The sequence below is a fragment of the Nerophis ophidion genome, linkage group LG21 (assembly GCF_033978795.1).
Source record: "Nerophis ophidion isolate RoL-2023_Sa linkage group LG21, RoL_Noph_v1.0, whole genome shotgun sequence".
NCBI classification, from domain to species: Eukaryota; Metazoa; Chordata; class Actinopteri; order Syngnathiformes; family Syngnathidae; genus Nerophis; species Nerophis ophidion.
Window position 1 is genome coordinate 6,796,175 of NC_084631.1, and position 25,000 is coordinate 6,821,174.

At 37.2% G+C, this 25,000-nt stretch overlaps 1 protein-coding gene and 1 long non-coding RNA gene across 2 annotated transcripts in view; one reads left to right on the forward strand and one right to left on the reverse strand.

Moving 5' to 3' along the window:
* The window catches only part of LOC133539636 (uncharacterized), a 148,309-nt gene extending 148,121 nt beyond the window's left edge, over nt 1-188 (reverse strand). The window contains exon 1 of the long non-coding RNA XR_009803456.1: nt 1-188. This exon is cut by the window's left edge and continues 19 nt beyond it. This is a non-coding gene — a long non-coding RNA (uncharacterized LOC133539636).
* The window catches only part of ext1c (exostoses (multiple) 1c), a 296,260-nt gene that overhangs the window by 221,639 nt on the left and 49,621 nt on the right, over nt 1-25,000 (forward strand). The gene's annotated exons all lie outside the window — the stretch shown is intronic.

Here is a 25,000-nt window from a genome sequence, read left to right on the forward strand (position 1 = left end):
TCTGTCCGCAACGTACGTCAAAACATTTTCCAGCGGATTCTCATAAATAGTTCCAGAAAACGGGATTAAGTGTGACCATTTTTGAACACACTTTGACCAACATTCGATTAAGAAGCAGCGTTGAAGGAGGGAACCAGGTGGAACTGAATTGAACTGATTACCAATGGGGACCAGGTGTGCGGGCAGGGGGAGGAGCTGACAGTCAAAGGTGCTGCAAAACACAGAGACCAAACAGGAAATACGTTTACAAAAATAAGAGCGCAGGAACAGGAAGTGATACTGAACAGAAAAAATGTACCAATAACACCAAACTGGAGAATAATTGCGAATTTGATTTCTATTAGGTTAGTTTATTATTTATTCGGTCAGTGCTCAACAAAATAAACAAACAGTTTTACATCCATGAATTCATAAAAGGACAATTTTACAGACCGAAAGGAGCATTTAAAAAAATATATTATAATTGGAAAAAAATGGGTGTGTGAATTATATTTATATAGCGCTTTTCTCTTGTGACTCAGAGCCCTTTTACGTAGTGAAACCCAAATTCTAAGTTACATTCAAACCAGTGTGGGTGGCACTGGGAGCAGGTGGGTAAAGTGTCTTGCCCAAGGACACAAGGGCAGGGACGAGGATGGCAGAAGCAGGGATTGAACCTTGAACCCTCAAGTTGCTGGCACGGTCACTTTACCAACCGAGCTATACCCCCCCTGGAAGAACATGACACAATCCCTCCCAATTGTTAGAAAGCCCACTGTTTAATATGTTTGTACTAATTTCGGAGGTTCTTGAACTCACCATAGTGTGGACTGTGACGCAATGTAAAATCTTCCACGCCTTTGTCTCATTTTGTCCACCAAATGTTTTACGCTGTGCGTGAATGCACAAAGGTGCGCTTTGTTGATGTTATTGACTTGTTGGGAGTGCGAATCAGGCATGTTTGGTCAGTGCATGACCGCAAGATAATCGATGCTAACATGCTGCATCGTTTGTAGGTATATTTGAGCTCATTTGATATCCTTTACGTTTGTCCTCTTGTACATAATTTAGTTTTGCATGTCTCATGACATATTATCTGTAGGTAATATTGGCTGCATCTCAAACAGTTGTTTGTGTGTCATGTTGTTCCAGACCACAGCAAACCTTACCTAGCTTGCCAAAAATTTTAATAAATCCAGTAGAAGAAGACAACCTGCCGTTTCCTTTAACTTGGACACACACAACTATACTTTTGGCCATTTAAGGCCTACTGAAAGCCACTACTAGCGACCACGCAGTCTGATAGTTTATATATCAATGATGAAAATATTATCATTGCAATTTAGTTTACTAAATTTCAATTTTAAATTTCACGCCGAAGTATCCTGCTGAAACGACGCGGTATGATGACGCGTGCGAGTGACGTCACGCATTGTAGAGGACATTTTATTCCAGCACCGTTCCCACCTATAAGTCGTCTCTTCTCATCGCATAATTCCACAGTATTCTGGACATCTGTGTTGCTGAATCTTTTGCAATTTGTTCAATGAATAATGGAGACGTCAAAGAAGAAAGCTGTAGGTGGGAAGCGGTGTATTGCGGCCGGCTTTAGCAACACAACCACAGCCGGTGTTTTATTGTTTACATTCCCGAAAGATGACGGTGAAGCTTTACTATGGAACAGAGCGTTCAAGCGAACACGGTTGGATTGGACCACACACACAAAGTACAGTGAATTATGCAGCAATCATTTCAGAAGATCGTGTTTCAAAGAGGGTCCCTTGCGAAGGGCAGAGATGGGTATCCACACCACCCGTTGGCTGGTGCTGAAGAAAGGTGCGGGGCCGACCTTTAGGTTGTACAGGTACGAGCATATAATCTCACTAAAACACTAGTAACACAATAAGCAGGTAAGGGATTTTCCAGAATGATCCTAGTAAATTTGTCTAATAACATCTGAATCGCTTCCACTGTGTAGTCTTTTTTTTCTTTTTTCTAGTCCTTCACTCTCACTTTCCTCATCCACGAATCGTTCATCCTCGCTCAAATTAATGGGGAAATCGTCGCTTTCTCGGTCCGAATCGCTCTCGCTGCTGGTGGCCATGATTGTAAACAATGTTCAGATGTGAGGACCTCCACAACCCGTGACGTCACACGCACATCGTCTGCTACTTCCGGTACAGGCAAGCCTTTTTTTATCAGCACCAAAAGTTGCAAACTTTATCGTCGATGTTCTCTACTAAACCCTTTCAGCAAAAAATATGGCAATATTGCAAAATGATCACGTATGACATAGAATGGACCTGCTATCATAGTCATGTTTAAAGCCGCTACTGTTTTTCCATTTGTACTCTATTTTTACATATTATGTCCGCAAGTAAACTGCGTGTGTTTCCTTGAAGGCTTGCATTGTCAGAGTTCGAGTACTCCCCTTATATTTTATCTGTAGTACAACAATGAGGCACTATTCCTTTCTGGACAGGTGGGGGATTTCTTCGGATGCAAGAAGTTGTATCTTCCGTTTGAATGTTAGATCATCCCGAGTGGGCTGGTCTCCTGAAGCTTTAGTAAAATTTGATAGTATTCCTATTCTGTCTTGATGATCCTTCTTACTCTGCATATATATCATCTGAAAGAACTTGGGATTGACCTGAGAGGTAGACTGGTCAGACGCTCTGATTTACTAATGTTTTCTAACGTTGTGAAAATGTGGAGAATAAATATTACATTTCAACATTTCTGTCAACGAAGATTTGCGTCAGCCTGCGATATAGTCATTTTGATGGTAGGCTATTATAGCTAATATGGACACTTACTGTACATCATGTGTTGCCTTCATTATAAGACTTGTATAAGACTTTTAATTTTTTGCGGCTCTAGACAGATTATTTTTTTGTATTTTTGGTCCAATATGGCTCTTTTAACATTTTGGGTTGCCGACCCCCGGTTTAGGCTGAAGTTGAGCACTTATTTGGCATAACCCTACAAACAATCTCAAATACAAGATGTAGTAAAACTAGGATTTTAGTAAAATTTTGTGAAATTTCCTTTAGAAATGCACCTTGTACACAACATAAACACTATTCAAACATATACATAGTACGTTACCACGGAGACACATACAGTGGATGACTGACAAGACGCTTCAATCAATCTCCTTCATTTCAGTGTAGCCAGCTCAAAAAGTCACGAGCACGTTTTGATTTGGCTTTTCTGTATTTTTCGGACCATAAGGCGCACTGCACAGGTAGTTTTTAGCGCTTCCATAACGAATCCACGAACACGTATATTAGAACTGTACGCAACTATGTATTAAAAATGGGATAAATGCTCCACAACAAGAAAATAGAGGAAAAGTAGGAGATTATTGACTACAATGGCTGACGTGTGCACATTTCCGGGACTTATGGAGATCCCAAATAGACATCAGCAGGTATCAATAGGTAAGAAAAGTTGCTTTTGCAAAATATTACAAAACAAAACACCAGATAATATGTCTTCTCATAGGTGCCCTTTTGGGGTCCTTACACACACGCCATAATAATACCTGTATGTTTTGCAATGCAGTCTGCTGAAAATGATGGAAAGTGCCGCTCTACATAACAACAGACGCTTTAGTCAAAGTTTTAAGATAGTCAACACTATATTAAAGTTGATAGTGCAACCCCCAATTCGTCACTGTTAATGTCTCTTTGCCGTGAGGGTTCTCCTGAGTCTGAAAGATCTTCCGTGAGCCCGGTAGACAGTTTGAATACAGTCTTTTTATTTGGCCACAACGGTCTTGATTGCTTTTCAGCAGTCTGCTTTAGGCGTGAGTTTCTCGCTCTCTCTCCAGCTCCCAACTCCAACCCCGTGTCTCGTTACGGCTGCTGCTAATAAAGGCAACAGGTGATTTGATAACAAGGCCCACCTGGGCCATCTACTCACCTGTCGCTGTCTTGGAGGCCGGTCCTTGCGCACCCCGTTCCGCGGCGGTCCAGCAGGCCACACCCCCCTCAACAGTCATGTTTCATGTTTTAGGTCAGAGGTGTCCAACTCAAGGCCCCGGGGGCCAGATCTGGCCCGTGACATAATTTTATCTGGCCCGCAAACACCTGGAAATGATATGTGTCAATGAACGACTTAATATTTTTTCACTTAATGTAATGAATTTTTATCATTTTGACTAAAAAAATGGTATCCATTATTGCAACAAATATTACAGAATATTATCATACTTTCCACAAAAAATATTTAAAAATTAAAAGAACTTAAAGCAGTCTTTGTGTCATAATGTCTAGACTTTTTTTGGGGGAACAATTTCTCGTATTTTTTCTGTTTCTGTAATATTTTCTTGTAAAATTATCACTATTTTATGTAAAATTATTACATTTTAATGCAAAATGGTGACATTTGTCAGATAAAATACTGACTTTATTGCAATTTTGCACAATTTTTTTGCTGTTCATGTAAAATAGTGACATTTTTCAAGTAAAATGTTTGTCTGCGATGAAGCGACTTGTCCAGGGTGTATGCCGCCTTCCGCCCGATTGTAGCTGAGATAGGCACCAGCGCCCCCCACAACCCCAAAGGGAATAAGCGGTAGAAAATGGATGGATGGATTATTACTTTTGTCATAATGTTGCCGAGTAAAATTCCGATCATTATTATAATATTGCCAACATTTTAAAATGTTCTTATAAAATTGTGACTTTTTTCGAGTAAAAGTACAACTCTTTTCATAAAATTGCCGAAATTGTAAAGTTTTCTTATAAAATTATGACTTTTGTCAAGTAAAATTATTTAAAATTAAGACTCTTTTCATTGTAATCTTTTCTTGTAATAATGCGACTGTTATTGAGTAAAATTCCAACTGTTATCATAACAGTATTTTATTATACTATCCAAAACGTGTTTTGTCTAAATAAATAAAAAATACTTCAATATCTGCTTGACTTACGATTTTACAGCAAACTACTCACTAAAGTAATAAAAATGACAACACATTTTATGGTGTTCTTCACAGCATATTACCGTAAATTTTTTAAAAAGTATAGTTTTTTGGCGTTAAAATTCTGTTGACTGAGCTGCCATATTTTTACTGTAAAATCTTGTTTTTAACAGAGTATTACTGTAAATGGAAAAACGAGAAAAAAAATTACGGTAAAAAAACCGGCAGCTAAATTGCCAGAATAAAAAAATAACTTACCAATATAATGTTGTAAAAACCAATGTCAATTTAATAGTAAAATTCTGGGAACTAAGCTGCCAGCTTTTTTCGTAAAAAAAAACGAAAAACAAAACAGTCGTATTGTTTTTATATTTACTGTAAAATGTTGTAAGAAATATAAAAACACAATTTTACAGTAGCATTTTGTAAATGTAAAGTTTTTACTGTAAAATCGACAGTCAACTTAAAACCCATCCACCCATCCATCCATCTTCTTCCGCTTATCCGAGGTCGGGTCGCGGGGGCAACAGCCTAAGCAGGGAAACCCAGACTTCCCTCTCCCCAGCCACTTCGTCTAGCTCTTCCCGGGGGATCCCGAGGCGTTCCCAGGCCAGCCGGGAGACATAGTCTTCCCAACGTGTCCTGGGTCTTCCCCGTGGCCTCCTACCGGTTGGACGTGCCCTAAACACCTCCCTAGGGAGGCGTTCGGGTGGCATCCTGACCAGATGCCCGAACCACCTCATCTGGCTCCTCTCGATGTGAAGGAGCAGCGGCTTTACTTTGAGTTCCTCCCGGATGGCAGGGCTTCTCACCCTATCTCTAAGGGAGAGACCCAAACTCATTTGGGCCGCTTGTACCCGTGATCTTATCCTTTCGGTCATGACCCAAAGCTCATGACCATAGGTGAGGATGGGAACGTAGATCGACCGGTAAATTGAGAGCTTTGCCTTCCGGCTCAGCTCCTTCTTCACCACAACGGATCGGTACAACGTCCGCATTACTGAAGACGCCGCACCGATCCGCCTGTCGATCTCACGATCCACTCTTCCCCCACTCGTGAAGAAGACTCCGAGGTACTTGAACTCCTCCACTTGGGGCAGGGTCTCCTCCCCAAACCGGAGATGGCATTCCACCCTGGACCATGGACTCGGACTTGGAGGTGCTGATTCTCATTCCGGTCGCTTCACACTCGGCTGCAAACCGATCCAGTGAGAGCTGAAGATCCCGGTCAGATGAAGCCATCAGGACCTCATCATCTGCAAAAAGCAGAGACCTAATCCCGCGGCCACCAAACCGGAACCCCTCAACGCCTTGACTGCGCCTAGAAATTCTGTCCATAAAAGTTATGAACAGAATCTGTGACAAAGGAGTCCAACCCTCACTGGAAATGTGTCCGACTTACTGCCGGCAATGCGGACCAAGTTCTGGCACTGATCATACAGGGAGCGGACCGCCACAATAAGACAGTCCGATACCCCATACTCTCTGAGCACTCCCCACAGGACTTCCCGAGGGACACGGTCGAATGCCTTCTCCAAGTCCACAAAGCACATGTAGACTGGTTGGGCAAACTCCCATGCACCCTCAAGAACCCTGCCGAGAGTATAGAGCTGGTCCACAGTTCCACGACCAGGACGAAAACCACACTGTTCCTCCTGAATCCGAGGTTCGACTATCCGGCGTCGCCTCCTCTCCAGTACACCTGAATAAACCTTACCGGGAAGGCTGAGGAGTGTGATCCCACCATAGTTGGAACACACCCTCCGGTCTCCCTTCTCAACTTAAAACAATTTATATAATTAATATTGAAAACGTAGAGGCAAATTCCTACATGTTGCAAGCGGCATCAAGCTCAATGAAAACCATCCCTGTGTTAGGTCAACCGTGACGAGTGGGGGCCACATGAATCCCCTTCCTACCGAAATGTGGACTTGTCGTGAGTGGAGTGGAGAGTTTAAATGTGTTCTCCTTTGCCACCCAAGTGGATGCTTTCCCACTAGCAGGAAACAGTAGTTGCTGTTTTTAGATGTGCTCATGGCTGAACTCTTCTGGCGGCTGCTGTGCTCTCTGGGACACGCTCTCCCTAAAAGTGTGTGTGTTCTTGTATTTCTACCCTTCTTGAGACATCAACTAGGAAAAGTACCTTCCATATGAGGTGAACAAGTTAGGACCGAAATCATGCTCCTAATATGGAAAACCATTGCATCTAATAGAGAGCCAAATACTGGAGTCTGTGAACATTGCTCCAAAGTCAGGATTTTTTTTTGTTGATTTAATGTGCATACAAAGGCAGCAAAGGCAGCGATGTATGATCAAACGAGACGGACGCTAAAGAAGGACTTCCCTATACATCCCCCAAAAAAACGCCAGGTGAACGGCTGATTTTACGACTTCCGGTGCCGACGTAAGACAGCCTACGTCCCGTATGTGACCATAGGATGAACAAATACACTACGGTACTAAGACTATAGTGGCCATTAACAGTTAGCTTCTACAGCAGGGGCCATCTGTGGTCCGTGACTCGTTTGTCATCGGCCTTAAGCACATTACAAAAAACAAAACAAAAATAGATGTCATTAGCACCCCTGGTGGTGAAATCTATCAAAATGAGGGTGGTCCGAAAAAGGAGGGAATCTTCACATTGACTGTGTGTCGGTTTTAAAAGTGCTCCCCCTCTGGTCAACATATGAAATAACAAGTGTGTGTAAGAAATTGAAGTGCTCCCCCTCTGGCCAACATATGAAATAACAAGTGTGTGTAAGAAATTGAAGTGCTCCCCTTCTGGTCAACATATAAAATAACAAGTGTGTGCAAGAAATTGAAGTGCTCCACCTCTGGCCAACATATAAAATAACAAGTGTGTGTAAGAAATTGAAGTGCTCCACCTCTGGCCAACATATGAAATAACAAGTGTGTGTAAGAAATTGAAGTGCTCCCCTTCTGGCAAACATATGTCTTAACACAAGTGTGTAAGAAATTGAAATGCACTCCCTTGGGCCAAAATTAAAAAAATAAATAAATGAATATATAGAGACATACTGTATAATAATGAAGATGAAAAAACAATTACAAACAAAAATTCCCCCCAAAAATTAAACTAAAAACAGTTTTTCTCACAATGTGTCGACTTTTTTTCTTTTAAAATTGATAATTGCAATATTTTCTCATAAAATAATTACTTTTTTAAGTCAAATTATTACTTTTTAATGCAAAATGGTGACTTTTGTCGCATGAAATTTTGGCTTTTATCACAATATTTTACATTTTTTTGTTGTTCTCGTAAAATAGTGACTTTTTTTGAGTAAAATTATGACTTTTGTCGTAATATTGCTACGTAAAATTCCGATCATTATTTAATTATTGCCAACATTTTAAAGTTTTCTTATAAAATTGTGACTTTTGTCGAGTAAAATTATGACTCTGTTCATAAAATTGCCAAAATGTTAAATTTTTCCTAAAAATTGTGACTTTTGTCAAGTAAAATTATTTAAAATTCCGACCCCTTTTCATAAAATTACAAAAGTTTTAAGCTTTTCTTGTAAAATTGCGACGGTTATTGGGTAAAATTCCAACTTTTATCATAATATCGCACACATTTTCAGTATTTCGTGTAACATTTTGACTTGCCTTGAGTAAAATGACGACTTTTATTATAATACTGCCAAAATTATAAAAAAATGTTGTGAAATTGTGACCTTTTTCTTGTGAAATTCCATTTTTTTTTCACAACAAGCTTTTTTATATTGGCATAGTATTTATAATAATAATGTCGTAAATAAAAATCTTTATATATCTAAAAAGGGTAGTCCTAAAGAGGTATTTGGTACTTGTATTTCTACCCTTCTTGAGACCTCAACAAGGAAAAGTATCTTCCATATGAGGAGCGGTGAACAAGTTAGGACCGAAATCATGGTCTCAATACGGAAAACCATTGCATCTAATAGAGAATGTCTCATTTGCACCCCTGCTGGTGAAATCTGTCAAAATTAGAGTGGTCCCAAAAAGGATGGATTTTTCAGATTGGTTTTAAAAGTGCTCCCCCATGAGTCAGCATATGAAATGACAAGTGTGTGTACAAATTTGATGTGCTCCCCCTCTGGTCAACATATGTAATAACAAGTGTGTGTACGAAATTGAAATGCCCCCCTTTTTGCCAAAATGTATTTAAAAAATTAAATAAATATGTATATAGAGACATACTGTAATAACTTGAAGTAAATAATGAAGATTAAAAAACTATTTAAAAAAATATTTTATATTAAAATAACTAAGAGCAGGGTTTTTTTCATAATGTGTCGACTTTTTTCATATAAAATCGGGAACATTTTCTCATATTCTTTCTGTTTCTGTAATATTGCTATATTTTCTCGTAAAATTATTACTTTTGTATGTACAATTATGACTTTCTATTGGAAAGTGGTGACATTTGTCATATAAAATCCTGACTTTTATCACAATTTTGCCCCAATTTTTGCTGTTCTCGTAAAATAGTGAATTTTTTTTGCAAAATTATTACTTTTGTCATAATGTTGCCAAGTAAAATTCCAATCATTATTATAATAACTGCCAAAATCTTTGAGTTTTCTTATACAATTGTGACTTTTGTCGAGTAAAATTAGACTGTTTTCCTAAAATTGCCCAAATTTTTAAGTTTTCTTATAAAATTGTGACTGTTATAGAGTAAAATTCCAACTTTTATCATAATATTGCACAAATGTGCAGTTTTTCCTTGTAAATTTTTGGCTTGAGTTGAGTAAAATGATGACTTTTATTATGATACTGCCAAAATTCTAAGTTTTTCTTGTAAAATTGTGACCTTTTTCTTGTTGTGACTTTTGTTGGGTAAAATTACACTGTTTTCATAAAATTGCCCAAATGTTTAAGTTTTCTTATAAAATTGTGACTGTTATTGAGTAAAATTCCAACTTTTATCATAATATTGCACTAATGTTCATTTTTTCTTGTAAAATTTGGCTTAAGTTGAGTAAAATGATGACTTTTATTACGATACTGCCAAAATTGAAAGTTTTTCTTGTAAAATTGTGACCTTTTTCTTGTTATGACTTTTGTTGAGTAAAATTACACTGTTTTCATAAAATTGCCCAAATGTTTAAGTTTTCCTATAAAATTGTGACTGTTATAGAGTAAAATTCCAACTTTTATCATAATATTGCACAAATGTGGAGTTTTTCCTTGTAAAATTTTGGCTTGAGTTGAGTAAAATGATGACTTTTATTATGATACTGCCAAAATTCAAAGTTTTTCTTGTAAAATTGTGACCTTTTTCTTGTTGTGACTTTTGTTGAGTAAAATTACACTGTTTTCATAAAATTGCCCAAATGTTAAATTTTTCTTATAAAATTGTGACTGTTATAGAGTAAAATTCCAACTTTTATCATAATATTGCACAAATGTGGAGTTTTTCCTTGTAAAATTTTGGCTTGAGTTGAGTAAAATGATGACTTTTATTATGATACTGCCAAAATTCGACACTTTTCTTGTGAAATTGTGACCTTTTTCTCGTTGTGACTTTTGTTGAGTAAAATTAGACTGTTTTCATAAAATTGCTCAAATGTTTAAGTTTTCTTATAAAATTGTGATTGTTATTGAGTAAAATTCCAACTTTTATCATAATATTGCACAAATGTGCAGTTTTTCTTGTAAAATTTTGGCTTGAGTTGTGTAAAATGACGACTTTTATTATGATACTGCCAAAATTCTACGTTTTTCTTGTGAAATTGTGACCTTTTTCTTGTTGTAACTTTTGTTGAGTACAATTAGACTGTTTTCATAAAATTGCCCAAATGTTTAAGTTTTCTTATAAGATTGTGACTGTTATTGAGTAAAAATCCAACTTTTATCATATTGCACAAATGTGCTGTTTTTCTTGTAAAATTTTGGCTTGAGTAAAATGATGACTTTTATTACGATACTGCCAAAATTCTACTTTTTTCTTCTGAAATTGTGACATTTTTCTTGTTGTGACTTTTGTTGAGTAAAATTACACTGTTTTCATAAAATTGCCCAAATGTTTAAGTTTTCTTAAAAAATTGTGACTGTTATTGAGTAAAAATCCAACTTTTATCATAATATTGCACAAATGTGCAGTTTTTCTTGTTAAATTTTGGCTTGAGTTGAGTAAAATGATGACTTTTATTACGATACTGCCAAAATTCAAAGTTTTTCTTGTAAAATTGTGACCTTTTTCTTGTTGTGACTTTTGTTGGGTAAAATTACACTGTTTTCATAACATTTCCCAAATGTTTAAGTTCTCTTATAAAATTGTGACTGTTATTGAGTAAAATTCCAACTTTTATCATAATATTGCACAAATGTGCCGTTTTTCTTGTAAAATTGTGGCTTGAGTTGAGTAAAATGATGACTTTTATTATAATACTGCCAAAATTCTACGTTTTTCTTGTGAAATTGTGACCTTTTTCGTGTTGTGACTTTTGTTGAGTAAAATTAGACTGTTTTCATAAAATTGCCCAAATGTTTAAGTTTTCTTATAAGATTGTGACTGTTATTGAGTAAAAATCCAACTTTTATCATAATATTGCACAAATGTGCAGTTTTCTTCTAAAATTTTGGCTTGAGTTGAGTAAAATGATGACTTTTATTACGATACTGCCAAAATTCTACTTTTTTCTTCTGAAATTGTGACCTTTTTCTTGTTGTGACTTTTGTTGAGTAAAATTAGACTGTTTTCATAAAATTGCCATAATGTTTAAGTTTTCTTATAAGATTGTGACTGTTATTGAGTAAAAATCCAACTTTTATCATAATATTGCACAAATGTGCAGTTTTTCTTATAAAATTTTGGCTTGAGTAAAATGATGACTTTTATTGCGATACTGCCAAAATTCTACTTTTTTCTTCTGAAATTGTGACCTTTTTCGTGTTGTGACTTTTGTTGAGTAAAATTAGACTGTTTTCATAAAATTGCTCAAATGTTTAAGTTTTCTTATAAAATTGTGACTGTTATTGAGTAAAATTCCAACTTTTATCATAATATTGCACAAATGTGCAGTTTTTCTTGTAAAATTTTGGCTTGAGTTGTGTAAAATGACGACTTTTATTATGATACTGCCAAAATTCTAAGTTTTTCTTGTGAAATTGTTACCTTTTTCTTGTTGTAACTTTTGTTGAGTAAAATTAGACTGTTTTCATAAAATTGCCCAAATGTTTAAGTTTTCTTATAAGATTGTGACTGTTATTGAGTAAAAATCCAACTTTTATCATATTGCACAAATGTGCTGTTTTTCTTGTAAAATTTTGGCTTGAGTAAAATTATGACTTTTATTACAATACTGCCAAAATTCTACGTTTTTGTTGTGAAATTGTGACCTTTTTCTTGTTGTGACTTTTGTTGAGTAAAATTACACTGTTTTCATAAAATTGCCCAAATGTTTAAGTTTTCTTAAAAAATTGTGACTGTTATTGAGTAAAAATCCAACTTTTATCATAATATTGCACAAATGTTCCGTTTTTCTTTTAAAATTTTGGCTTAAGTTGAGGAAAATTATGACTTTTATTATGATACTGCCAAAATTCAGAGTTTTTCTTTTGAAATTGTGACCTTTTTCCTGTTGTGACTTTTGTTGAGTAAAATCAGACTGTTTTCATAAAATTGCCCAAATGTTTAAGTTTTCTTATAAGATTGTGACTGTTATTGAGTAAAAATCCAACTTTTATCATATTGCACAAATGTGCTGTTTTTCTTGTAAAATTTTGGCTTGAGTAAAATGATGACTTTTATTACGATACTGCCAAAATTCTACTTTTTTCTTCTGAAATTGTGACATTTTTCTTGTTGTGACTTTTGTTGAGTAAAATTACACTGTTTTCATAAAATTGCCCAAATGTTTAAGTTTTCTTAAAAAATTGTGACTGTTATTGAGTAAAAATCCAACTTTTATCATAATATTGCACAAATGTGCAGTTTTTCTTGTTAAATTTTGGCTTAAGTTGAGTAAAATGATGACTTTTATTACGATACTGCCAAAATTCAAAGTTTTTCTTGTAAAATTGTGACCTTTTTCTTGTTGTGACTTTTGTTGGGTAAAATTACACTGTTTTCATAACATTTCCCAAATGTTTAAGTTCTCTTATAAAATTGTGACTGTTATAGAGTAAAATTCCAACTTTTATCATAATATTGCACAAATGTGCAGTTTTTCTTGTAAAATTGTGGCTTGAGTTGAGTAAAATGATGACTTTTATTATAATACTGCCAAAATTCTACGTTTTTCTTGTGAAATTGTGACCTTTTTCGTGTTGTGACTTTTGTTGAGTAAAATTAGACTGTTTTCATAAAATTGCCCAAATGTTTAAGTTTTCTTATAAGATTGTGACTGTTATTGAGTAAAAATCCAACTTTTATCATAATATTGCACAAATGTGCAGTTTTCTTCTAAAATTTTGGCTTGAGTTGAGTAAAATGATGACTTTTATTACGATACTGCCAAAATTCTACTTTTTTCTTCTGAAATTGTGACCTTTTTCTTGTTGTGACTTTTGTTGAGTAAAATTAGACTGTTTTCATAAAATTGCCATAATGTTTAAGTTCTCTTATAAGATTGTGACTGTTATTGAGTAAAAATCCAACTTTTATCATAATATTGCACAAATGTGCAGTTTTTCTTGTAAAATTTTGGCTTGAGTAAAATGATGACTTTTATTGCGATACTGCCAAAATTCTACTTTTTTCTTCTGAAATTGTGACCTTTTTCGTGTTGTGACTTTTGTTGAGTAAAATTAGACTGTTTTTATAAAATTGCTCAAATGTTTAAGTTTTCTTATAAAATTGTGACTGTTATTGAGTAAAATTCCAACTTTTATCATAATATTGCACAAATGTGCAGTTTTTCTTGTAAAATTTTGGCTTGAGTTGTGTAAAATGACGACTTTTATTATGATACTGCCAAAATTCTAAGTTTTTCTTGTGAAATTGTTACCTTTTTCTTGTTGTAACTTTTGTTGAGTAAAATTAGACTGTTTTCATAAAATTGCCCAAATGTTTAAGTTTTCTTATAAGATTGTGACTGTTATTGAGTAAAAATCCAACTTTTATCATATTGCACAAATGTGCTGTTTTTCTTGTAAAATTTTGGCTTGAGTAAAATTATGACTTTTATTACAATACTGCCAAAATTCTACGTTTTTGTTGTGAAATTGTGACCTTTTTCTTGTTGTGACTTTTGTTGAGTAAAATTACACTGTTTTCATAAAATTGCCCAAATGTTTAAGTTTTCTTAAAAAATTGTGACTGTTATTGAGTAAAAATCCAACTTTTATCATAATATTGCACAAATGTTCCGTTTTTCTTTTAAAATTTTGGCTTAAGTTGAGGAAAATTATGACTTTTATTATGATACTGCCAAAATTCAGAGTTTTTCTTTTGAAATTGTGACCTTTTTCCTGTTGTGACTTTTGTTGAGTAAAATCAGACTGTTTTCATAAAATTGCCCAAATGTTTAAGTTTTCTTATAAAATTGTGACTGTTATTGAGTAAAATTCCAACTTTTATCATAATATTGCACAAATGTGCAGTTTTTCTTGTAAAAGTTTGGCTTGAGTTGAGTAAAATGACAACTTTTATTATGATACTGCCAAAATTCGACGTTTTTCTTGTGAAATTGTGACCTTTTTCTTGTTGTGACTTTTGTTGAGTAAAATTAGACTGTTTTCATAAAATTGCCCAAATGTTTAAGTTTTCTTATAAGATTGTGACTGTTATTGAGTAAAAATCTAACTTTTATCATAATATTGCACAAATGTTAATTTTTTCTTGTCAAATTTTGGCTTGAGTTGAGTAAAATGATGACTTTCATTATGATACTGCCAAAATTCTAAGTTTTTCTTATGAAATTGTGACCTTTTTCTTGTTGTGACTTTTGTTGGGTAAAATTAGACTGTTTTCGTAAAATTGCCCAAATGTTTAAGTTTTCTTATAATATTGTGACTGTTATAGAGTAAAATTCAAACTTTTATCATAATATTGCACAAATGTGGAGTTTTTCCTTGTAAAATTTTGGCTTGAGTTGAGTAAAATGATGACTTTTATTATAATACTGCCAAAATTCTACGTTTTTCTTGTGAAATTGTGACCTTTTTCGTGTTGTGACTTTTGTTGAGTAAAATTAGACAGTTTTCATAAAATTGCCCAAATGTTTAAGTTTTCTTATAAAATTGTGACTGTTATTGAGTAAAAATCCAACTTTTATCATAATATTGCACAAATGTGCAGTTTTTCTTGTAAAATTTTGGCTTAAGTTGAATAAAATGACGACTTTTGTTATAATACTGCCAAAATTCTACGTTTTTTTTTGTGAAATTGTGACTTTTTTCTTGTTGTGACTTTTGTTGAGTAAAATTAGACTGTTTTCATAAAATTGCCCAAATGTTTAAGATTTTTCTTATAAAATTGTGACTGTTATAGAGTAAAATTCCAACTTTTATCATAATATTGCACAAATGTTCATTTTTTCTTGTAAAATTTTGGCTTAAGTTGAGTAAAATGATGACTTTTATTATGATACTGCCAAAATTTGACACTTTTCTTGTGAAATTGTGACCTTTTTCTCGTTGTGACTTTTATTGAGTAAAATTAGACTGTTTTCATCAAATTGCCCAAATTTTTAAGTTTTCTTACAAAATTGTGACTGTTATTGAGTAAAAATCCACTTTTTATCATAATATTGCACAAATGTGCAGTTTTTCTTCTAAAATGTTGGCTTGAGTTGAGTAAAATGACAACTTTTATCATAATACTGCCAAAATTTGACATTTTTCTTGTGAAATTGTTACCTTTTTCCTGTAAAATTCCAACATATTTTTTTACAACAAGCTTTTTTTAATATTTACATATATTATTATTATATAAATACAAATCCTTATATATCTAGACAGGGTGGTCCTAAAGAGGTAGGCATTTTTCGGGAGGTCTCCAGAAGGTACGAAATACAAGGGTGTGTGTGTGTGTGTGTGTGTGTGTGTGTGTGTGTGTGTGTGTGTGTGTGTGTGTGTGTGTGTGTGTGTGTGTGTGTGTGTGTGTGTGTGTGTCTGTGTGTGTGTGTGTGTGTGTGTGTGTGTGTGACGGAGAGGCTGAATGTCCAAATCTGCACACAACCCAGGAGTCTTGGCACCGAGTCCGGCTCCTTCTGTCTCGCCTCTCCGTCCTCTCGTTTTCTCTTCCCCACTCGAGTCACTTTACAAGATTTTTGTTTTCTCAAAGCGTATTTTTCTCTTCATTTTTGTACCGGCCAAGCCCACAAAAGAACTGGCAACTACCGAGGCGGTGAGAAACGTGTCGCCGGCGGTCCAAAACACACACGGACGAGCAGAGTACCACGTACTACATCGGAGCTTTACCTTCCTTCTCGTAATGCAAACGCTCTTTTGACGCAGACATGATGCAGGTTGTTGGGTAACGGGCCCCTCCGGTCAAGGCGGGACTCACAGGAGCCCCGGGGTGCAATTCCATTTTCAAGGTCCGGGATTTGGACTGGGATTATGACTGTAGTAACCTTGCAGCCCGGGGCTCACACAAGTATTCCCATTTGTTAGACTGTCCTTCAGCAGGGCTATTCTCGGATGAAATGCACTTTGAGGAGAGTGGAGGCCGAGAGAGCGTTTGATCTGAGCCGTTGTAGATGTTTTAGTTCATTCTGTACATGCCAACCTACCAATCATAGATTCTGTTACTTGGCGCAATCGTGGAAGCATGCTAACTGGTTCCAAGTTGGCATCGTTTTTTTGTATGCCTTTAATTTAGGTAGCCAGGGACTGCAGCTGGAAATGAGCGATTTTGTTGAGATCCGCTAATTTGGATCTCCACATATTATTGTTTATACTTCCAGTTGTCGTATCACTCCGTCGTTCTACACTCTTACTTCCTGTTTCGTCAGTCACCATGGTTGCTCATTGATCCCACCTGCTAATCACGGTTTCTGCACACCTGTCACTTTTCATTATTCTTTCTGGGTTCATAATTTGCTTTCGAGCAACGAGTTACGCCTGCACTCTGTCGTCGTGGCTTAGCTTTTCACACTAAGCCATTTGTTTATTCCAGCTCTCATGCTATATGTTTTGTTTTTTTTCTTTTATGTACCTGCGTGCCAGTTTAGTTCTCATTGTTGTATAGCCTAGCTTTTATGCCAGCGTCTTTGGTTTCAGAGAATCTGGAGAAATCACTCCACGTAAGCGGCATGGCCGGAAACCGACATCAATCTCTAAAGGATATCACCACATGGGCTCAGGAACACTTCAGCAAACCAATGTCACTAAACACAGTTCATCGCTACATCTGTGAGTGCAAGTTAAAGTTCTACTTTGCAAAGCGAAAGCCATTTATCAACAACATCCAGAAACGTCGCCGGCTTCTCTGGGCCCGAGATCATCTAAGATAGACTGATGCAAAGTGGAAAAGGGTTCTGTGGTCTGGCGAGTCCACATTTCAAATTGTTTTTGGAAATATTTGACATTGTGTCATCCGGTGTCATTGGCTCTTAATTAGTCATTATTAAGTACTTATTAATGTCTTGTTCTGCATGACCTTATTATAAAACCAGTAAGCCGGTAACACTTTAGTATGGGGAACATATTCACCATTACTAACCCTAAACACCCTAACTCCAACCCTAACCAAATAACTTTAAATTAAGTCTCACAAACTTTGTTTTTTTGCAAATAACAATTAACTTAGAATTTCATGGCGGCAACACGTGCCAAAGTAGTTGGGAAAGGGCATGTTTACCACTGTGTTACATCACCTTTTCTTTTAACAACACTCAATAAACGTTTGGGAACTGAGGAAACTATTTGTTGAAGCTTTGAAAGTGGAATTCTTTACCATTCTTGCTTGATGTACAGCTTAAGTTGTTCAACAGTCCGGGGTCTTGTTGTCGTATTTTACGCTTCATAATGCGACAGTTTAGTTCTCATTGTTGTATATCCTAGCTTTTATGCTAGCGTCTTTGGTTTGCCTTTCATTAGCACCAGTGTTTTGTTTCATAGATCCTTTTCGTTAAATAAATTGTTTATATCTTACCTTTGCTGTGTTCACTTGTTGACGCATCCACGAGGGAATCGAACCTGGCACCACGATGCCGAACGGGCGTAACATATTTAGCTACAATCTGGTACTGAACATATCTGTCTTTGAGCTTAATGTTTCTGTGCGTTGTCCCTTCAAATAAAGACTAAACTAAACATTTTCTGTTAGCATTTTAGCAACTTTTAACCCTATTAATCATTCGTGAATTGTATTTATATAGCGCTTTTCTCTAGTGACTCAAAGCGCTTTTACATAGTGAAAACCCAATATTTAAGTTACATTTAAACCAGTGTGGGTGGGTAAAGTGTCTTGGCCAAGAACACAACTGTGACTCGGAATCGAACCTGGAACCCTCAAGTTGCTGGCACGGCCACTCTACCAACCGAGCTATATAACATGTTTGCATGCTAAAATTGTATGCTAGTATTTTAGCTGATTTTGGTAACACTTTAGTATGGGGAACATCTTCACCATTAATTTGTTGCTTATTAACATGCAAATTAGTAACATATTGGCTCTTAATTAGTCATTATTAAGTACTTATTAATGTCTTATTCTGCATGACCTTATTATAAAACCAGTAAGCCGGTAACACTTTAGTATGGGGCACATATTCACCATTACTAACCCTAAACACCCTAACTCCAACCCTAACCAAATAACTCTAAATTAAGTCTCATAAACTTAGTTTTTTTGCAAATAACAATTAACTTAGAATTTCATGGCTGCAACACGTGCCAAAGTAGTTGGGAAAGGGCATGTTCACCACTGTGTTACATCACCTTTTCTTTTAACAACACTCAGTAAACGTTTGGGAACTGAGGAAACTAATTGTTGAAGCTTTGAAAGTGGAATTCTTTACCATTCTTGCTTGACGTACAGCTTAAGTTGTCTTGTTGTCGTATTTTACGCTTCATAATGCGCCACACATTTTGGATGGTAATTAGGTCTGGACTGCAGGCGGGCCAGGAAAGTACCCGTACTCTTTTACTACGAAGCCCCGCTGTTATAACACGGGTACTTTCCTGGCCCGCCTGCGGTTCAGACCTGTCTCCCATCGAAAATGTTTGGCGCGTTATGAAGCGTAAAATACGACAGTGGAGACCCCGGACTGTTGAACGACTGAAGCTCTACATCAGGGGTCGGCAACCCGCGGCTCTTTGGCAACTCTGATGCGGCTCAGCTGCACAATCGCCGACCCCCCAGATTGTTGCGGGGAGATTCCGGAATTCCATGCCTCTCCCGGACATCACCCGGAGTCATCGTTCTCCAATTTTTACTCGGACTACAATACTAAGGGCGTGCCGTGATGAAATTACTCTTAACGTCCTCTTGAACGTCATCACGCCCGCCATTCGCGGACCGGACACATGCATTTCGCTACTTCTACCGGCGCATGTATGACATTGCAAGGCATACTGGGTGACACAGAGTACACTGACGGTTGTGACATAAACAACTTTAACACTCCTACTAATATGCGCCACATTGTGAACCCACACAAAAGAAGAATGACAAACACATTTCGGGAGAAAATCCTCACAGTAACACAACAAATACCCAGAATCCTTTGCATCCGTGACAATTCCTGACTATGTTATACACCCCACGAACACCAACCACCCACCCTCCCCCTCCCTGCGTGGTTGAGGTCGGCGGGGTTTGGTGCTCGCGGGGTGTATAACATAGTCATGGATGCAAAGGATTCTGGGTGTTTGTTGTGTTGCGTTTATGTTGTGTTACTATGAGGATTTTCTCCCGAAATGTGTGTGTCATTCTTCTTTTGTGTGGGTTCACAATGTGGCGCAAATTAGTAGGAGTGTTAAAGTTGTTTATATCACAACCGTCAGTGTACTCTGTGTCACCCAGCATGCCTTGCAGTCGTGTGCGTGTATCTGCTGAAACCACAAACATCATGTTGCTGGACTGGTATGCACATTGTACATGTTGTAGAAGGTGTTTAAGGCAATGGCATCATAGCATGCCCTTATTCTTGTCATCTGGGTGACCACCAGCAGATATTGACGATAATAGTTACCATTATCTTCCTCATTTTGTGAAACGGGTCAAAGTGGCTGTTTGGGTGGTAAAGGTTGCCGAGCCCTGCTCTACTTAAAACAAGAATGGGAAAGAATTCCACTTTCAACGCTTCAACAATTAGTTTCCTCAGTTCCCAAACGTTTATTGAGTGCTGTTAAAGGGGAACATTATCACAATTTCAAAAGGGTTAAAAACAATAAAAATCAGTTCCGAGTGGCTTGTTGTATTTTTGGAAGTTTTTTTCAAAATTTTACTGGTCTCGGAATATCCCTAAATAAAGCTTTAAAGTGCCTTATTTTCGGCTCTCTGCGAAGACACTGGCCATTTCCCTGTGACGTCACACAGTGCTCCCAATGTAAACAAACAATGGGAATACCACAGCAAGATATAGCGACATTAGCTCGGATTCAAACTCGGATTTCAGCGACTTAAGCGATTCAACAGATTACGCATGTATTGAAACGGATGGTTGGAGTATGAAAGTATTGAAGAAGAAACTGAAGCTATTGACGCTATTCATAGCCATAGCATGGCCGAATAGCTGCGTTAGCATCGCCGGTAAAATGTGCGGACCAAACGATCAGGACTTTCGCATCTTTTGACACTGGAGCAACTTAAATCTGTCGATTGGTAAGTGTTTGTTTCGCATTAAATGTGGGTGGAAGGAAACATAATATAGTTGCAAATGCATCTACAGGTTATCCATACATCTCTGTGCCATGTCTGCTTTAGCACCGCCGGTAAATGGCATGTTAGCATCGATTAGCGTAGCATGTTAGCATCGATTAGCTGGCAGTCAACATCAACAAAACTCACCTTTGTGATTTCGTTGACTTTATTGTTGCAAATGCATCTGCAGGTTATCCATACATCTCTGTGCCATGTCTGTCTTAGCATCGCCGGTCAAATGTGGAGACACTCCAGCACATTCAATGGGGGTCTGGCGGCAGACACTTTGGCATCTTCGGGCCAGTGGTGCAACTTGAATCCCTCCCTGTTAGTGTTGTTACACCCTCCGACAACACACCGTTGAGGCATGATGTCTCCAAGGTTCCAAAAAATAGTCAAAAAAACGGAAAATAACAGAGCTGAGACCCGGTGTTTGTAATGTGTTGAAAATGAAAATGGTGGGTGTGTTACCTCGGTGACGTCACATTCTGACTTCATCGTCTCCAGCGCGATAAACAGAAAGGCGTTTAATTCGCCAAAATTCACCCATTTAGAGTTCGGAAATCGGTTAAAAATATAGATGGTCTTTTTTCTGCACCATCAAGGTATATATTGACGCTTACATAGGTCTGGTGATAATGTTCCCCTTTAAAAAAAAAGGTGATGTAAGACAGTGGTGAACATGCCCTTTCCCAACTACTTTGGCACGTGTTGCAGCCATGAAATTCAAAGTTAATTATTATTTGCAGAAAAAAAATAAAGTTTATGAGTTTGAACATCAAATATCTTGTCTTTGTAGTGCATTCAACTGAATATGGGTTGAAAAGGATTTTCAAATCATTGTATTCTGTTTATATTTACATCTTACACAATTTCCCAACTCATATGGAAACGGGTTTTGTATTTGTATTTTAGCTAATCTTGTATGTTTTAACCAGGAATTTAGTTACTTAGCACTATCTTAAATGTGGAGCTAGTTTGCTACGTTTTAACCCTTGTAATAATGAATTCAGTTCCTTGGCACCATCCAACTAGCTTTTCTCATGTTAGCATGCTAACGTTTTATGCTAGCATTTTAGCTAAATCATACGTTCTGACTCCAATAATGTGAATTAGTGAAGTATATTTTATATAGCGCTTTTCTCTAGTGACTCAAAGCGCTTTACATAGTGAAACCCAATATCTAATTTTTACATTTAAACCAGTGTGGGTGGCACTGGGAGCAGGTCTTGCCCAAGGACACAACGGCAGTGACTAGGGTGGCTGAAGCGGGGATCGAACCTGCGACACACAAGTTGCTGGCACGGCCGCTCTACCAACCGAGCTATAATCATGGATTTCATCACTTGGCACTGTCTTGGAAGTATTTGAACCGTTGCAAATTTTAGCAGGCTAACATAAACATGCTAAAATTGTAATGTTAAGTTGTTTGATTTAAAGTTAAAAAATATGTGACTTATGCAATCTGCAGACCGCGGTTGGTAGAGTGGCCGCGTCAGCAACTTGAGGGTTGCAGGTTCGATTCCCGCTTGTGCCATCCTGGTTACTGCCGTTGTGTCCTTGGGCAAGACACTTTACCCACCTGCTCCCAGTGCCACCCACACTGCTTTAAATGGAACTTAGATATTGGGTTTCACTATGTAAAGCGCTTTGAGTCACTTGAGAAAAGCGCTATATAAATATAACTCACTTCACTTCACACTTCACAATGAAAAGAAGGCGCCGGTTGGGATGGAGAAACCAGTGGGGGGTGGTAAAATTAAAAAAAAAATCAAAATAAATAAAATAGCGGCGCAACATCAAACGGCTGTCAGTGAGCGAGGAGATAAGGCAACATCAAAGTCATCTCCATCCGTGCCTCCACCGCTTCCTTCATATTCCGCACCAGCTCTCCCCTACTGGCATGTATAACCCTCTGAGTGGCTGCTGCTCATTAGTACACAAAACAGTCAGCGGCGCGCTCAACGTGGTCAGCAGCATTTGCTTTTTGCATGTTGAAGTACCAAAAAAAACAAAAAAAAACCCTGCAGGGCATCGTGGGGAAAGGATAAATTAGAAGTTATTACTCATTGCCGTCCTATTGGGGTCGCACGCTGCCAGCTGCACGTAAAGAGGCACAATCTGTGGTATATGTCATGGATTACATCATCACTAATGCATTTTTAACCAGACTTAACCTATCAGCTCAGTCATTTTATGGCCCCAACAAGATATTTTTGGGGCCCCGTCTCCGTCTTTAATATCACTCCAGTTACACGCTTGTCTCGTGAGCATTTTAATGTAGTCTGCGGATCGTAAAAGTCATTATATGAATGTTATTCCGTGTCTAGAGGGCTATCTTAATGTTAAAAATTGTTTTTAGAAAGTCCTTAACAGGTTTTTTTTTAATGATTTAACTAAGGGATTCACTAAGTACCATCCATCCATCCATTTTCTACCGCTTATTCCCTTTTGGGGTTGCGGGGGGCGCTGGCGCCTATCTCAGCTACAATCGGGCGGAAGGCGGGGTACACCCTGGACAAGTCGCCACCTCATCGCAGGGCCAACACAGATAGACAGACAACATTCACACTCACATTCAAACACTAAGGTCAATTTAGTGTCTTTGGAAGTGGGAGGAAGCCGGAGTACCCGGAGGGAACCCACGCATTCACGGGGAGAACATGCAAACTACACACAGAAAGATCCCGAGCCTGGATTTGAACCCAGGACTGCAGGACCTTCGTATTGTGAGGCAGACGCACTAACCCTTCTGCCACCGTGAAGCCCCTCACCAAGTACCACCTCAGAAAAACAATAGTATTTCCAAGTAGGTACCACAATAAGACCAGTTCAGTGGAATTGTGGTTATAGTGTCTGCCCGAGTCAAGAATATACATACATACATACATACATACACACACCTATATATATATATATATATATATATATATATATATATATATATATATATATATATATATATAGGTGATGTAACGCCTATATATATATATATATATATATATATATATATGGGGTGTAACGGTACACAAAAATTTCGGTTCGGTACGTACCTCGGTTTACAGGTCACGGTTCGGTTCATTTTCGGTACAGTAAGAAAACAACAAAATATACATTTTTTGATTATTTATTTACCAAATAAGTAATGGCTTTATCCTTTTAACATTGGGAACACTATAATAATTCTGCCCACGTTAATCCACATTAAACTGCCTCAAGTTGTTGCTTTGATTAAATAAAATGAAAAAAACTTTTTTCTACATATAAAAAGTTTAACATTAAACAGTTTCCATTGAAACGGTTTAATGTCAACTCATCAAGCTTAATTTATTACAGCATTTGGGAAGCCTGTAGTTGACTTTTATTATGTAAATTACGTATTTTCATCAACATGTGATAGCAGGGACCCTGCTATTCAAAACTAGGCTGTTACATTACTAATGATTAATGTGACTATAGCTGAAAAAATAGTACAATTGCAATAGGAGAGACTATTCATCCCTAAACACAATGGAGTTCAATGAAATAACAGACAGACAGGGCTTTGCTGCCCCTAAAACACGCACACACACACACACACACAGCAAAATGAGCTAACGTTACGCTAAAAAATAATTAGCCCTCACCTCAAGCCTATACTGTGAGCTAGCTGAGCTGCAGTTTAAGTTTCTAAAAGGTCAACGGGCTCATAGTGATGTTAGTAACAGTTGTGACTGGGGAGTGTTTAGTATAATTTGGGTAGAGTGCGCTGCTCCCCTGCTTAACGAATATCTCTGCTCGACGCTAAAGCATTAACTACATCGTTCTGAAGTCTGAATACGCACTGCTGATTGGCTGTTACATCGCTCTGAATACGCTCTGCTGATTGGCTTTGTATGTAACCAATCAGATGCCTGTGTGGGTGGGACAATGCTTGCTGCTGAGACAGAGCCACAGAGGCAGAAAGCAGAGCAGCTTGTGAAGACTTCTGCTTCTAAACTCGTTCGGTACGGACCGCAACCCCCGTACCGAAACGGTTCAATACAAATACACGTACTGTTACTGTGGGAAAAAAATCGATTTGAATACGAATCGAATCAAATACGTTGTGCGATTCAGAATTGATTCTCTTTTTTTTTTTTTTTTACATTTTTTTTTTATTATTATTTTTTTTTATCAATCCAAATAACCACAGCAATACCATAACAATGCAATCCAATTCCAAAACCAAACCTGAGCCAGCAACACTCAGAACTGCAATAAACAGAGCAATTGAGACACAAACACGACACAGAACAAACCAAAAATAGTGAAACAAAAATGAATATTATCAACAACAGTATCAA